This window comes from Ambystoma mexicanum, chromosome 12 (assembly GCF_040938575.1).
Source record: "Ambystoma mexicanum isolate Mex_15411 chromosome 12, UKY_AmexF1_1, whole genome shotgun sequence".
NCBI classification, from domain to species: domain Eukaryota; kingdom Metazoa; phylum Chordata; class Amphibia; order Caudata; family Ambystomatidae; genus Ambystoma; species Ambystoma mexicanum.
Genome location: NC_090936.1, coordinates 833,970,012 through 833,986,577, shown reverse-complemented (window position 1 = coordinate 833,986,577; position 16,566 = coordinate 833,970,012). Strand labels below are relative to the sequence as shown.

The window sequence follows — 16,566 nt, the reverse complement described above, 5'->3', positions numbered from 1 at the left end:
GGAGTGGCTGTCCCTGGGAAAGGGTGTTACCTGCCCTCACAAAGGAACAAAGAGGCAATCCGCCAAGGCTACAGTCCTGCCAGAAGCAGGGAGGCATATCTGGAATGTATACACATACGGCTTCCACTGCTGAACTGGGCAATAGGGCTGACACACAATATCCATTTAATGTGTCTGGGTGTCAAAACCAGACAATCTTGATCACAACCCCCTCTTTGCTTGAAGCCAATTTGCAGCCAAACTTTCCTCACAAGAGCACAGTCTGTAGGAGTATGAGAAAGCACCTAATAGATTAGGGGCTTGAGTGAAAAGGCAGGAGCAGCAGCAACAGAGCTAGAGGAAACAACAATAACAGCTGTTTACTACTTTGATCAAAAGTACCAACCGTATCCGACACCACCCCCTATTTCCCACTCTTACCTGCTCCGTGAAGAAAAAGACCCGAAACCTACTTGGCCACAACGGAGGAAATGGAATAAAGAACCAGATAAAGAAGGTCCAGGAGAAGTCCCATAATCCCAACAGAAAACGATTGACAACAGTTTGTGTCGTACTGCAGAGCGTCCCGGTATTTAGTGAAAAATGTGACCAAAGAAGAAAACAGGAGAGTGTCCACAACAGTCACTCTTGTGTCCAAATGAAACAATCCTCGTAGTTCAGCAGAGCATCCCAAGGTGCAGGTAAATGAGTCTGTGTATGGAGGTATGGAGAAGGGGGCAAAATGAACAAGGATAAAAGGAGTAAAGGAATGGAAATGAAAGAGAGGAAAATACAGGTAAGCAGTGGGTCCAAGCGGGAGCGGGAGGTACTTGACCAGGTTTCAGAAGCGATAACGCTGAGTTGCAGAGTTCCGGGGTCGCAACATAACAAAACAGTAGGCAGTGGAAATCCAGGTAACGTATGCCATATCCGGGGTAACAGGAATCAATCCGAAGGAGCAGAATACCAGAAATCAGGGACAGTTCAAAATGGGTAATCCGTAATAACAGGCCAAGGAGTCAAAACAGGTTCAAGAAACAAGATTGCAGAAAGCGGATACTACAAAACTGGCTGTAGTACTCAGTTAAGGAGCACCGTTCCGTGTGCGCAGCAAGAATAAGCAGTACTCGCATACAGATGCGAATGATGGTCCATGCGTATCACGTGACCGTAGCGCCTGACTCGAGTACAACACGGAATGCTGGATGCTGCAGTCCACACAGAACCGCTGTGTTTTTGGCGTTGAGCCAAACGCCAAGGAATCTTCCTAGTGATTGGAGGGGCAGTCACAAGTCTTCGTGACTTTAAATAGGGTCGATTCACGACACTGGGATAACTATGAGAGATGCTGGCTTACCACCATACCCTAACCCCATTATGGTTTATATGTACAATTTAGTGTGCTAACAGGACAGGATTCTCAGAGATGTGCATTGTTTAGTATAGGGGTGCTTATGTGAAATGCAACCTAGGCGCTGCAGAGAATTGGCTGTCACTGCAGCTGTCAAAATGGCACAGGTGACCCCTGAACATGCTTTGTGCCGCTGGTAGAGCAGGCACTGCAAATCAAGAAACTGATGAAGCAGGGCACTAATACACACATTGATTTTGGCATTGTGATTATGAAAGGGGAATCTAATCAGCAGATTTCCCTTTCAGGCATGGAATTACATGCATCATTTTATAAATTAATAAAAATCTAAAAAGCCACCCTTGTCAGATGGCAATTCCTCACACTGATACTCTCCCAGTAGTCAAAAGTGGCAACCATGCCACACACTTTCACTCTTATGATTCCCCCTTGCAGGCAGCTAGCTTGTAATGTACCATTTGTAGCAATGTTGGAGGTGGGGACTCTGGCTAAAACCCTTTCAAATAATAAGCATGACCTAGTCTCAGACTGTCCAACCTTTTACATTTCTTCACGTTTAAATAAAGTACTCTGCTTCCATCACAATTCTAGAGGATTAACACATATGCTGGTCACTTTCCATGTATCTTTGCATTTCAATCGGTAGCTGTGATAGGATCATGGGTGAACATTTGAGGAAAAGATGAAGAAACAGTACCTTGTAACAGCCTCTGAAAAAGTCTCTCAAATAATCTAACACATATTTCAATTACATATGTTGGTACTCACAAAGGGGGATCTCCTGCGGCCGGGTTTACATGCAAGTTCAATAGAGAATTTAGGTGACCACATGTTTACATGTGGGTTGCAGACACTGATCTCATGGACTGAGTATCATTGTCCGGGTATGCAATCTCCTCCCCACCCACTACAGTGGCACTAATTCCACAGGAAGAGGCCATTTTTAGATATTGCTCTGGGAGGAAAACAATCTCCTGTTCAGGCACCTCTGGAAGATGATTATTTTATTACAAAAGAATGCCTACTTTAGAAGAACATTTGACTAAAGCAGATTTCCAAATACCTAATTAAAGTAGACCAATGTTCATCTGTAATAATTGTGATTTTTGAGGTGAGAGTGCCAAAGGACAAGATTCCATGAACCCTAATTTCATTTACATCTAGTATTTGTAGGTTACTAGATAGCAATGTAAAGCTTATTTTAAAACTGAGTCACAGGGGGGCCATTACGATTTTGGAGGTAGCCATGGTGCTATTAGGCCCATGGCTGCCTCCAAACTCGCGTCTGGGTCTGGGCTCCCTGAATGGGGACTTACCGGGTCATTCCAACCTTGGAGGACCCAGTAAGTCCCAATTCAAATAACCCATCGCCATTCCCATTCGATGCCCTATAGGGCTGGAATGGGGAGGGAGCTAATAACAGGCCTGTTAATAACGGCCCGTTATCAGCTCCCTGGTCCCTTAGCGGCTCCCACTAAGGACGACTGGTTTTACCAGTCGGTCTTAGTGGGACCCGCTAAGGGACCTCCTAATGTGGCAGTAAGGGGTTAACGGCACTGGCATCGTTACCGGCGCCATTAACCCCTTACCGCCACACTCATAATGACCCCCACTGTATCCTCTCATCCGGAACGCATGTTTTATTGATGTTAATGGGCCGTTTAGTGTGGTTTCACTTTTGAATGCACAAGGAGTTCACGAATAGTGTGGGAATCCAGCTCAGGATTACCAAACAATATCTCCTGCAGAGGGTCACTGCAGGAACTCCTCAAGCAATGCAGAGATCATCATTCAAAGCCCCGTAATCCAGCAGGACTCCAATGGACTCATGGCCATTTCTTTAAACCACACATAATAGCTGGAGCAATTCGTTGGAATTGAGAGAACAATAACAGTGCTGTGTCTGCATGCGCCCACAGCAGAGATCAGCTTGGCTTCTCTGCATGCCTGAGTATATAGAGGATTATGCTTGTGGCACATTAATCAAATCAAAGATGTCCATGGCTGCTTCAGAGCAGAGGACTCAGCAGGGCTTATTTGAATGAGCTATGGCATAGCCTGCATATTCACATTTCTACACGTATTATTATTCTTTGCAGAATACACGAAATCTAACAGATTGGCTGGCTCCTCTTTCTGACAGAAATTGTGATAATTTAAAAATGATGGTGATGGACCACACAAGGAAAAGAAGAGATCTAACATCTTTTAGGTGTGTTTAGATGTGCACTTAATAGACGAGTAAAAGGCATGGATGCCCAACAGGAAACATAATTGTACACGTTTTGCATTTCCATGAACCGTCCCTATTCTTATTTACAGACATTTCATTAGTTTGCCCTTGAGTTCACTTTTGCGAACCAGATGCATTTAAGTCCTTTGCAAATTACGCATTTAAAGTGTGCACCAGTGCTTCTTTGATGTAATCACCACCCCCCCCCACCCCACCTCTGTAAGCAATCCGATACTGCAGATGTGTAAGATTTTACTTTAAGGCATCCTTACGCAGTTTTGAATTAAATGGACACATTCTCTGTGTCATAACTTGATTATTTGTTTAAAACACAAATCATCTCAGAAAAGAACGAAACCCAATAAAAAAATTAAGACTGCTACACTTTTAGAACAGGATTCATGTATTGCATCTTAATAAAAAATTTAAAGATCAGAAAAATAAACACTTCAACAGGTTTATACGTTGAAAGTTTGTGGAAGTACATTTTGGGCACAGAGAAAATATTCTTCTCCAGAGTTTCAAAGGCTGATGTATTTAATAACTTATTTTAAAAACTGAATTCATTTTATTTTTGTATTTTTTAAAGCCTTTAAAAATGACTAACAAGCATTGTCTGTATGTGCATGTGCTAAACGCTTTTGCTCAATGTTGTCAACTGCTCTTGTCCACTTTATAATGCGTATTCTATTGATTTCCAATCGATCTATGACTGGAGCACTTTCTGTCGAGTGGTGTTCTCATGAAGCCCCTTCTAGGAAAGGGTTGTAGTCCTGCAGCTGTGGTAAAGCGATAAATACCTAAAGAGCACAGGGCCAGCCCATTCTATAAATGCTCGAAGTACATCAGAAACACACTATTGATCCATGCTGATTTTAACTGTCCGAGGAATCAATAGCATTTGCAAACGGTGTGTTCCAAGAAAGATCCACCACAATCACCACCACTGCTAGATTACAGAAATGGTATAGGGAGTGGAAACCCCTCAAAAATTGCAAAACCATGTCATACAGCACTCTTTCATCACACTCAGACACTTGATCTTGAATAGATCATTCACACCGCATGGATTGGGAGAGATCAGCCTGTTCAGTTATTGACTAAATTATAAATTCAAAACATAGGTCTTGAGATTTTCTTTTTTAGTGGAAGTATTAATATTAAATGCATTCATACTTTTATTACTCTTCATTGTAATTAATATAGCTTCTTTATTTACAGTATAAAAGTCAGGAATAATGCAGATTTAACCAAAATGAAGGGACCAAATGTACAGAAGATTGTTGCATAGTCATTGCCAGTTAAAGTAGGAGGCTTCACAAATGCAAAAGGACTGCCTTTGTGAAACAGATGCATTGCATTCTCTAACCAGTTGCAAAGTCGATGCGGTCAAGTTTCGAAACATCTTTGTAGCTCACATAGAAATGGATATAATGGTTCATGTCGGCTCATGCAGGACACAAATCAAGAGGAAATCTGAAATGTGTGAACTCCATCTCACAACTATTCACCCCACCCAAACAAATGCTGCTCACTTTTCACTTATCCTAGCCACTCTCTCGCCAGCACACAAACATATGCAACTTATAATTCCTGATAAAATATTAGATAATGTTAATCTCAGGACTTAAGTCCTTAAAAAATGAAAAGGGTGGACTATGACGTACACAATGGGAAATGACATAACAGGAACCGAAAGTATCTATGCACATTTCTTCAGTTTGTTTTTTGCAACTGAAAAAAGTGCACATAGCATATAAACATTAGCCAAAAGAAAAGATGTTCCTGTATTGTTGCAGGCTAAGTATAAAACAGGAGCACCTATTTTGTCTAAGAATATGTAAAACTTGCCCTAACGAGCAGATTACAATATAAGATATTTTTCAGCTGTGTGATATCAATTTGTCTGGTCTAATTCTATTCAGTTTTGGAAACTGAAGTCTATGTTTGACTTTCTGAGTTCATGTTGCATTGTATTCAAATGAGAATGTCAAAGTATTCGGCAAGAGCCGAATAGCAAGAAACTATTTGGCCGAAGCCAAATATCTATTTTTCAGCTGGAATTCAGCCGAATACTTACTCAAAGCCAAAGTTCGGTACACCCCTTGTATCAGGTACGATCTATACTGCCACACAACTACAGTAAAATGGGTGCAAAATCAATCTTGTGTGACTGAACAATGCACCCATTAAAAATGACTATTTTGTGTGTTGGGTTATCTCTAGCCCAGTAGTGTGCAGTCATCACAAGTTAAAGTTGAGAGGCCATATTTGTTGCACCTTCCAATTTAATGTAAAGAGCTCTTGAACAAAGAGTGGGCCTACAGTTGCAAACCTGCAATAGACAGATGCGACAAATTGTGGTAAAAGAGGTATTTAATATAAAATAGTCTATCGCATTAGTAGCATTTCTGAGAAGCCAGTAATTTGAGAACAACAACACTCAAATACAAAACGCTGACAATATATGAAAACATTGCAAAAAAGTGAAAAAAAATATATCAACAGGATATTCAGGATTGCAAAGCTCTTCAAAACCAGTGGAATTTAAACATCTTCTAAAATAACAGAGATATAACCTAACTGACAATAAATATACCAAAACGTGCCAAAAAAATAATGTATAAACTTTTTATAAAACAGGAATAAGCCTGTTTTGTCTGCATTACTAAAAACTGAAACAAGGACTGCAGTAGAGCTAGGCAATAGGCTTAAGGGGGTTCAAGGAAAACAGTGCTTCAATGAAGACTGAGGAAGGTGAAGAAAAGGGCACCCTCGATTAAGTGTAGACTCTAGAAAGGTAAGACGATTCCGTTTGTTGATGGACATTATTTTGATTGTCTGAGCTCCAAAAATGCCAATCTTTTGTGTTGAGGAATGCTTCAAGTAAGGGCCTTCTTAGTTGTTGTTGGTACAACAAAATACAAATGCAAGTCAGATTGTTATGATTTGCAGTGCATTTTAAATATGGAAAAGGACCAAATTACAAGAACAATACATGTGTGCTATCAGGACGCTCGTTACAGGTGATTATAGCCGCTAGGTTCGGTGTCAAAGCTTGAGATGCCGAAAGTAGCTCAGTGTGGCAGGTTCGTGGCAAAGAGTAATGTTTTGAGCTGTGTTCAGAATGCCCAGTAAGATTGCTCTGATTTTAGGGACAAGGGTAGAGCATTCCAGTTCTTGGCGGCAATGACCAGTAAGCTGGTCCCACCATATTTGTTCAACTGAATCTAGGGATAGTGAGTAGGTTGCTGGGAAATAATTGGGTGGGTGTAGAGGAAGTGATTTGCAGTATTTAGTGAAAGGTACCAAGGTGCCATCTTGGAGAGGCATTTATGCGTAATGGCTACTGATTTTAAGGTAATCCTCTCTGGGATTGTTAGCCAGTGTATGCTTCTTCTGGCCACTGAGATGTGTTCATGCTTAGAAACTAAGCACATTGCTTTGGATAACTTGTAGTTTAATGATGTTGCGAGCAGAGGACCCTGCAATTAGGGTGTTGCAGTAGTTTAATCTTGATTGTATGAGTGCACTGGCAATAGTGATGCAGCTTTGCAGAGAAAGGAACGGTCTTCATGCATTCAATAGTGTAGCAGTGTGGACTGCAGAAGAGGCAATTGCATTGACCTGTCTTGAAAGAGACGGATTGGTGGAGTCCAGGTAAACGTCTAGTGTGCACTCTTGGTCGAGTTTAGTCAGAGAGGTGTGCGATCCAACTATTAGAATTTGAGTATTTTCGTCATTGAGACTGACAAAGCTACAGGCCATCCATGCCTGGAACATATTGCTGACTGAGAGTAAATTTAGGGAGTCCATGGATTTTCTTATTATATTTTCTTGCATGAAATAGGATTGTATTGCAGGTCAAATTAAAGTACACACAAAAATGTAATTTTGCACAACAGTGTAGATTTGCACATATCATTCCAGTGCTATTATGAGACCATCATAGAGCCTTCCAGGCAGGTTAACTAGGGTAGTACACCTTTAGATTCTTAGGCTCTCTTCTACTTGCTTGCCTCACATCTACTAGTATGATTCTTTTCTGAGGTTCTGTATATCATTCACAGAAGGTTATGTGGTAAAGTTATTCTTTGCCTTCATGGTCACATGGACCAATTGATGTGTTCCTATTAATTAAGTCGTGAGCCAAAGCAGCCATTTGAATAACTTTGGCCCAACCAAAGGCACATATTTCTCTTCATTGTAGAATGTAAATACCTTTGCACATATTTGGGCCTATACTAGAGAAAATTGATGCCTGAGAGCAATTATGACTTGTGTGGTCTGCTGCATTTCTTGTTCAGTATTCGTTTAGTTCTCAGGTTAAGCATCTGTTTCTGTTCAAAATTATTTGTTTGGGATTTCGAAGGGCACAGGCACTTTTTTCTGTTTCCTTTTATAGCGTACACACTGAAGATGCCTACACACGTTTAGAAAAAACGTTTTACCTGTGGAATTAGATAATATTGACACAGTATTGTTATGGCATATGTAAGTTAGGCTTTTATTTCTGCTGTTCCCCCTGGTGGAAATCCATAGTCTGGGTCAAGGAATGCATTCAAATATGATTGTGGAAGGTTAATAGTTTCAACCAGATATGTCTTTTCATCGGGTTGATAGATCTAGCATTGCTTGAAATGACCCAAAGTTCTGCTGCATACAGCTCCATGCTTCTCACCATATTGTGTTCCATTTTGGGTATTTGGCGTATGATCTTCAAGTGCTTATTTCGTCTGAAACCGTATATTGCTTATGTTGCACCCTCTCCTCTCCTTGATGCAGCCTCTTTATCAACTGAGGATAAGGTTTAACTATTTGGTTGGTGAATTTTGATACTTTCTATATAATGTATCCTTCTAGGAAGAACGTCCAATCTTTAGTGCCCCCTCTATGACTTCTTTTATTTGACTTGTGTAATCTCTATGCTGTTTGACATATAGTCAGCTTTCATAGCCGTGAGTAGGGCCTGTAGAAGGTAACCAGTTCTTGCCATAGGAGCAGAATCATATGCATAGTAAAGTTGGGCCATTAGCCTTTCTTGACTCAGTGATATATTGTACCATTCATTTTGTAGTCATTTTTCCAAAACAAGTAAGTGAAGCAAGATTAATGTTGGGGTTTATGCTTAACTACTGCAATGAATATGAATATGCTGGTTAGTTTCCCATTTTGTCAATAGATTTTGTAGTCTGAAAAATATGTTCTGTTAAGGTGAATAACATTATGCCCTCCAAAGCTCTAAATAGGTTTAATAGACTTACATCTAGCATAAACTTTCAGATGATGATGGATCGAATAAAGCATGACAAAGGGAATTAAATGTCTTTTTAAGTATTCAGACTGTGGTAAAGAAATATTACCCTTCTGTGGATAAAATAGTAATACCGATATGCCCTTTAATCAAGTCAGCTATGTTCCCTAGTACATGTTGTCAGGAAAAACAACTCAATTGGGACACACGCTGGGCTGTTGAACTTCTAGGAGCAGTATGCACGATCTTACTAGTTTCATTTTCAGAGGTTAGCTACAGTCTGTTCTTTGATCCAATAACTTGGACTGGAGTGTTGAAGGCCGGGAGCATATCTACAATCGACTCTATTCAAAACCAACAAAACTGTTTTAGCAAAAGAAGAGATCATTACAAAACAACAAACCTGCAGTAATATGCAAAGTATCATCATATGAAGGCCTTATAAAAGAATCATATGAAGGCACACATATATATATATATGAAATTATATTGAGCAAATACACACATGAAAGCTGTCAATGTTGACATAGCAAATTATTGATACAAATAAAAAGTTGTAAATCAAAGTTAATATTATAGAGCCATTGTTTAAACGCCATGCTCTATATCCCAACCAATGAAAAAAATCCAAGCCGATATGTTACAATCTCCATCAAAAGTATGCATATTGTCACATCCCAAAAGCAGAGGAACACGGCAAATTGCTGATGTTTGTGAGAGGGAATCAACTTTTTCATTACAAGGTACTCCCTTTTGGACTCAAGATTGTCTCAAAATGCATGTCAGTTGTGGTGGATCATTTGAGAGGAGCTCACAAACTGGTGATCTGTCAAAAGGCCTGGATTATAAGGCTAAATTATCAGAGCAGAAGTATTAACATTTCATCACGGTGAAGGAGGTACTGTAGATGCTAGGGTCCCAGATGAATGTATTAATTACATCTTTTATAATACGCTCAATATGGGATACCAGGGGCAATGCACTCGCCTTGGAAGCAAGACGACACAAGCTCAATCCCCAGCTCCAAGCTTAGAAACCTCTGAGTATTAAGCGTGTTATAAATAACTAATCATAATCATAATCATATATCAAGAGTCAGACCTTACTCTATGGTTAACCTACATGTAGCAGTTTGTAATTTTGTTAATATATTGGTCTCCAGTGTGCATGGACCAGAGACGACTGTCCGTGGACAACAGCTGGTGGTACTCTAGGGACGTGAACACAATGGTGACTCTCTTGATCCTTCTATGCCCAATGTCGAGATTATGGTCAGAAGAAATCAGTATGCAAATATTCATTATATTAGGTCAGAGTATTAAACTGTCTTGATAAATAGTCGTGTTTAATATCACAAAAGCACTACAGACTCGATATGGTTATCACAGAATCTGGTGCTCATGGGCAGTGATGGTAGCTAAAAATGTATTATTACCAACATGAAAGCGGTCTTCAACTTAAACAGACAAGTTTGACTGAGTGAAGTACCTGAACTGGCCTAACGGGAAAAGGTGGCATACAGACTGAAGAAGAGCCAGTTTCTCAAGGAAACATGGAGACAGTACCTGGAATTCCTGTGGTGATCTGACCAGCACAAGTGACTCAATTTTCATAGTATTCTTTGTACTTTGTAAGACTGGTCTGTTCGGAATATGTCCTTCTATATGTCACTAACCTATATGTGTCTATCGCCAACGTCTAGCTTTAGACATTCAATCACTGATGTGCGGTCATAGACCTGGGTTCATGCAAGATATTATTCTCTGTTTATAATTCTCTTAAAACCTCACTGTTACAGCATCGACTCTAATGTCTGGCGTTGTTGACTTGTAATATATAAATAAACGTATTTTTTTCCAGAATAAAAAAATAATGCTTTTTACTTTTTAAAACCTGTTAATGTGTATGGTACTGTTTAATCTTTAAAATGTCCAACATGTACATTTGTTTTCATTTCTCCTACCCGCTGTCAAAGAAAAATGTGAAAACTGTTGAGACAATATCTTACATATCAGCCATTACAAATGGCACAAGTTCTCCCTTTATTTGCTACAGTATGTCAATCACGCTTCATTGATTACTTTTCACAGCTCCTATACTTAATTTAATTGTAGTAAAATGTAAAGATCTGCAGTCCAGTTTACACAAACCTATACAATAGACTTTGCCAGATGTTTGCTCTGCTATAGGTCTACATTACATTCCAATGCGAGGAGATGAATACATTGAAGTTTAGACACTGGTGTCACTAGTCCAACATCAGCATTTGACCAAAGAATATCATGATTGTGGCTAAATCCCTTTATCTTCCTGTGCCACAAATTGTAAATATGTGCAAGTCAACTGTACAGTGCTCTAACACAGCCTGGTTTACAATATAGTCTATAGAAACACAACTTTCGGGTGATTGTTCTTCAATAACTATAATGTGTAATGAGCTCTGTTGTTCCCTGCAATTAGGTATGTGCTATATAAAATAATTAAAACAAGATGTATCCTATTAAAAGTAACTTCCATGTGTAGCTGCTGATAAGGGATACACAAGTCAGTTTTAAAAAGTGAATGTTGAATGTATCTTGTGAATATTACCTACTAATTCTCTTCCATTCATAGCAGTTGTTTAATTTTTGGTCACTGATCATGCTTTAAAAACCTTGCTTAAAATGTCTTTCTTGAACTATAGTATTATTTAAAACGAGTGCTGATTCACAAATAATGTGCTTGTAGTAACTCTGACTTATGGCCAACGCAGTCCAAGAAAGAAGACATTTTAATTTGCAAAGAAATTGCTTGGGATTAACTTGGACTTCATTTATTCTTTCCCACTCAGATTGCATATGCTGACCTCTCAGAGATAATTGCTCCCCTCATCCCACAACTGCGTACCTCTTCCACAGGCTCTGTTTATTACAGGTATGATCTTTTTTTCATTGTATGTTAATGACCGATCTTGTCTTCATGGTTCTTAAATGTTAGTATTGTTTTTTAATACATTTGTTTAAATGCCAGGGTTTACTATTTGAGTTATTTTACTTAGCAGCTATCCTCTGTTTATAAGTGTAATCTGGATTTCAAAAACTAGACTAAAAAGACTTTATTTGGAAATGAGGCATTTCACCTTTCACTATTCATCAGAAAACTACTCTCTCGATTCTGAGTAATTGTCAAACCTCTGACAACCACAAACCTAGAACGTATTCTCAACCAGTATCTATTATTACCATATCAATGAGTGTCTTATTTGCCCTCTCGAATCATGTTCTTTCTTACTTTAAGGTATTCTCAAAATGTAATGTAAGTTTAGTAGCAACTTCTTCCCCAATATAGTAGCAACTTCTTCTCCAATATATTTGATCCAATATATTGGATTGTGTTGTTGATGATCTCAGTTTTGTGTTGGATATTAGTTCATAGTACTTCTGTTTTCAATTTATATACTAAGTACCCTCAGACTTAACTGTACACCTGAGTAATTGTTTGCTATAGTAATAGTCTTTCTGGATCCTTCAAGTGCATAGGGTGATAATAAGCATGTAATGCTTCCTCTGGGTCTACCCATTAAATGATGTGTTTTTTTTATCCCATTCTCCTTCTTTAGTAGTCTCACCAGGGTTCAGTATACACAGCAAATAACACTGTGCTAAGATGGCATCCCTGCCTTGATCCTAGCTGTTTGCCAAACATTTCTGAGATTTTGTTATTTATACAAAGGCTCACTTTGAGAGACATATATTACCTGAATATGTCTAAAAAAAGATGTTGACAAACGCACTTGACCCACTCACTACCTGCTACAAATATTTCCAATGAACTCCAACAAATACTTGTTCCACATTGCTTATTATTGCTACAAGCGGCATCTTCTTATTGTCAGAAATGTTACAAGCAATTGAAAGATCAAATGTATGATCCTCAACATTTCTTTTTAAAATAAACCCATATTGATCCTTACATGCCTAGTCTGGTAAGATAGCAGTGTCCCTGTTACTATTGCTGAAGCACAGTGTTCTGACTCTGTTTGGACTAAGGAAATGAGGCAATATTTGTCTTAGTTAAATATATGTTCCCCTTCTAGGTAAATGCACACGGTGTAGCATAATCCCATGATGGAGGAGCATTTCCTGCCAAATTAATTTATTAACTATTTTTACAAGTCTTGGAGGAAGCACTGGCATTCATTAATGATACATTTCGCTAGTGCGTTCATCAGTAATTGGTGCCCTTAAATGATTTGATTGTAGGATTGCCTCTTGTATTGTTTCTGTTGTGATTTCTTTTTCTAATTGGTCCAAATGATCTGGTGAGACCTTGTTGTGACATACTCTCTTAAAGGGAAGTGTAAATCCGGAGTAACTCAGGATTAGATTTATTCCTGGTAACTTCTTTGTGAGCCATAAGGTATTCATCAACTGTGCTTCTTTAAATATAAAAAGGTTTAAATGGATGTCGGTTGGCTAGTGCATATCTTCCAACTCATCATTTGCCTTATAATATCTTCTATTCCTTCGGTCGCACAACACATCACTCACCCCATCTGCACTACTAAATATTTTTTGCACATTTTTGTTAATCCAAGGTTATGTATATGGTAAACGTGGTCAATGCTTGTTTTATTTGCAAATTGATTGTGTTGTTGTAAAAATCTGATATATTCATGTAATGGAAAGATAGTCATGAGTTAAGAACTTGCCTGGCATATGGGGCTTGGCTGAATGTAGCATGCTTGAATCCTGCTGAGCCAACATAGCCCTTCATCTTTCCCATGTTTATACATTGATTACCATTATATTGGGTGGGACAGAATCCAGTATGACACGTATTATACAAACATGATATTATGCATATCATTGTGATGTTTGACTACCCACAGCCATAGAGAAAAGTAACACGTGTTCTTGCATCTCCTGATACGTGTGTCTTGGTAGTTACAACGTGAATATCTTCATATGGGACAATATGTAATGTGCAATATCAACTTCTACTATTACAAATTATTCCAAACGTCTAGGGTAATGAGTGTATGTATGCAGCTTTCAATGTCCTAAGGGGAGAAAGACTTTAAGGCACAAAAGAGATTTGAGGAAGAAAATGCCAAATGTGGTTATAGACCCTCATGAGTGGAAACCAACCCATAGGACAATTGTCCGTAAAACACTTGTTTGCAAATGACTGTGTTCACTCTAGTTACCAGCTCAATCTGCTAAGTGTTCACATGGACATGAATGTGAACAGATCATGAAAAGAGTAACATTTAATTGCCACTTTAAAAGTTTTTCCGTATACAGATGGAAAAACATGCACACCAACATACTTGATTTGCGTATGTTCCACTGTTTTGATCCTATGCAGCCATAGTTTTCTCTTTAGCACCCTCATGTATACTCATTATGTTTTATTTTGTTTTTTTGTTTTTTGCATAGTTTAATTGCTGATGTGACAAAATATGTCTTTTGAAAATAATTTAATGAAACATGCATTGTTGTTCTCTCATTACTGAAATAATTTGTGTAACTCATACGAAGGTTCAATTATTGAAAGTGAACATGATTTAGGTCTATTGCATCAACTGTTGTCCTATAAATTGGAGAATTTCCGTCCTGTGGCATTACTGGATGTCACAGGGAAGGTCTATGGCACCTTACTTCTGAAACACTTTAATCTCTGGGTGAAAAAAGCACCGTGTGAAGAGCCTTTACAATCTGGGTTCAAAAAGGGAACAGGAACTAGCATTAACATCTTGCTATTGAGTATATTAAAAGCCTGCAGGGGAATCAGAAACTCTACTTGGCGTTCATAGACCTCACCCAGGCCTTTGACTTGGTTAACAGAGCAAAACTCTGGAAGAGGCTAAGTGACTGGAACTGTCCGCCGGAGATCCTGAGCCCTTTACAAGCTCTACACGCCAACGGCTCTATTTATAGCGTACTTTGAGGATTACAAAGAAGCAAATGCCGAGACAAGATCTTTTCCTCCAGTGATGGGCAAAGTGAAAGTTCCTAGAATCCTTTACGCTGACGATCTGATACAACTTGACCAGACGCCAATCGGCCTACAACTTCAGCTGGCTTCTTTAACCAAGTACACTAAAGCCAATGACCTGGAAATCAATAGACAAAAAACAAAGATAATGGTCTTTGAAAAAAGGAGCCTAAGAAGAGGTAATCCAACATGGTTCTTGTCAGGAGAGAAAGGAGAGGTCTTAGATTTCAAATATCTCGGGGTCCTGATTGATTCTTCACGAAAAAAACACAGCAATGCAACTTCATCTATATACAAAAATGAGAAATCTCATCTCACAGGCCAAAGTTCTTGACATAAAATATGGTCGCTTCTCATTGATGCCTCTACTTAAGTTCTACCGGGGGAAAGTGATACCCACAATCACTTATGGAGCGGACGCCATGCCATCCTTACCTGATCTCTTATGGTCTATATTGGAGAGACTTTTCTGGCGATCAGTCCTTAATCTTCCAACCTATACACCGATAGCATTGATCAGATGAGAACTTTCACTATCATCCTTGGTGGCAATAGTAACTAGGGCAACTATAATGCCATATTGGAAGATTAAGGACCCATCTTCTCCTATAATATTTTCCCTGGTCCAAGAAGAGCTGAACTCAGGCAAATGAAAATGTTGGCTACTTGGGAGAAAAGATGCAAATTAAACCTAGAAGTCTGTGGCAGTTCTATTGAAGAATTAGTTTCAAATCCAACTAAAACAAAAAAACACTTAGATGAAACAGACAGGATTGATACGCTGGAGAAATCATCCGCCTACAAATTGACAGAGGCCCTCATTACAATCCAGGCGTTAAGGGGTTAATGGCGCCGTAAAAGGTGGCAGCGCCGTTAAACCCTTAACGCCTGATTACGAGGTCCCTTTGCGGGTTGGGGAATTTAACGCCTGCTTTTTGCAGGCATTAAAAACCAACCCGCAAAGGGACCTTGGTGCTAAGTACGGTGCCGCAATTTGCAAAAATTGGAATGGGGAAGGGCCATGGCGGCATGGGGAATTACCGCCCCGCCAACCTCGGAATGGGGCGGTAATTCCCCATTCCACCATGGCAGAGTCGGTAAGTTACCGGCATGGACCATGGTGCTATTAGCACCATGGTCCAACGCCTGGGTCGTAATGAGGGCCAGAGTATCTGCCATAACGGTCAGAAAACTGAACCAAATTCAACCATTCCTTATAATGCACCCGAACAGGAAAACAAGATCTACACTTCTTCGTGCCAGGCTGAATCTACTGCCTACAAATGAGATTCTGCAGATAATAGGAGCCTCCGTGACTAACAGCTGTCGTTTCTGCAACTCAAATCAAACTAATGAAATGCTATAGCACCTTCTGATATCATGCCCATGCACAAATTTATACAGAACCTCATACTTGCTACACCACTTGGAGAAACCTTACTTGACAGAAGAAGAGCTCTGGTGGGAGCAATTAATATGGGGCCTTAGATCTTCATGGGCGATAGCAGCTACTCAAATTTTGGACCTCATTTTTACGGACAAAGTAACGGAGCTCTTGCCAGAAGCTTAGAGCCCTTTTTTGTCAATCTACGAATCTTACAACTTCACAGGGTGCTGCCTCTGCTGCTATTAACTTTTGATTTACTGTGTTTTAAATTGGTACTTACTTTACTTCTTCTTCTACTTCTTTTTTCCTTCTTCTTTCTCTTTCTTCTTCTTCTTCCTTTCTTTTTCGTTACCTTTTCACTT

General features: G+C 39.3%; 1 protein-coding gene across 3 annotated transcripts in view; it reads left to right on the top strand.

Moving 5' to 3' along the window:
- The window catches only part of MGAT4C (MGAT4 family member C), a 1,956,087-nt gene that overhangs the window by 295,019 nt on the left and 1,644,502 nt on the right, over positions 1–16,566 (top strand). For all 3 annotated transcript variants that reach the window (XM_069629325.1, XM_069629326.1, XM_069629327.1), the window contains exon 2: positions 11,669–11,751. The gene's annotated coding sequence lies outside the window, so the exon portion shown is untranslated. The remainder of the gene's footprint in view (positions 1–11,668; positions 11,752–16,566) is intronic.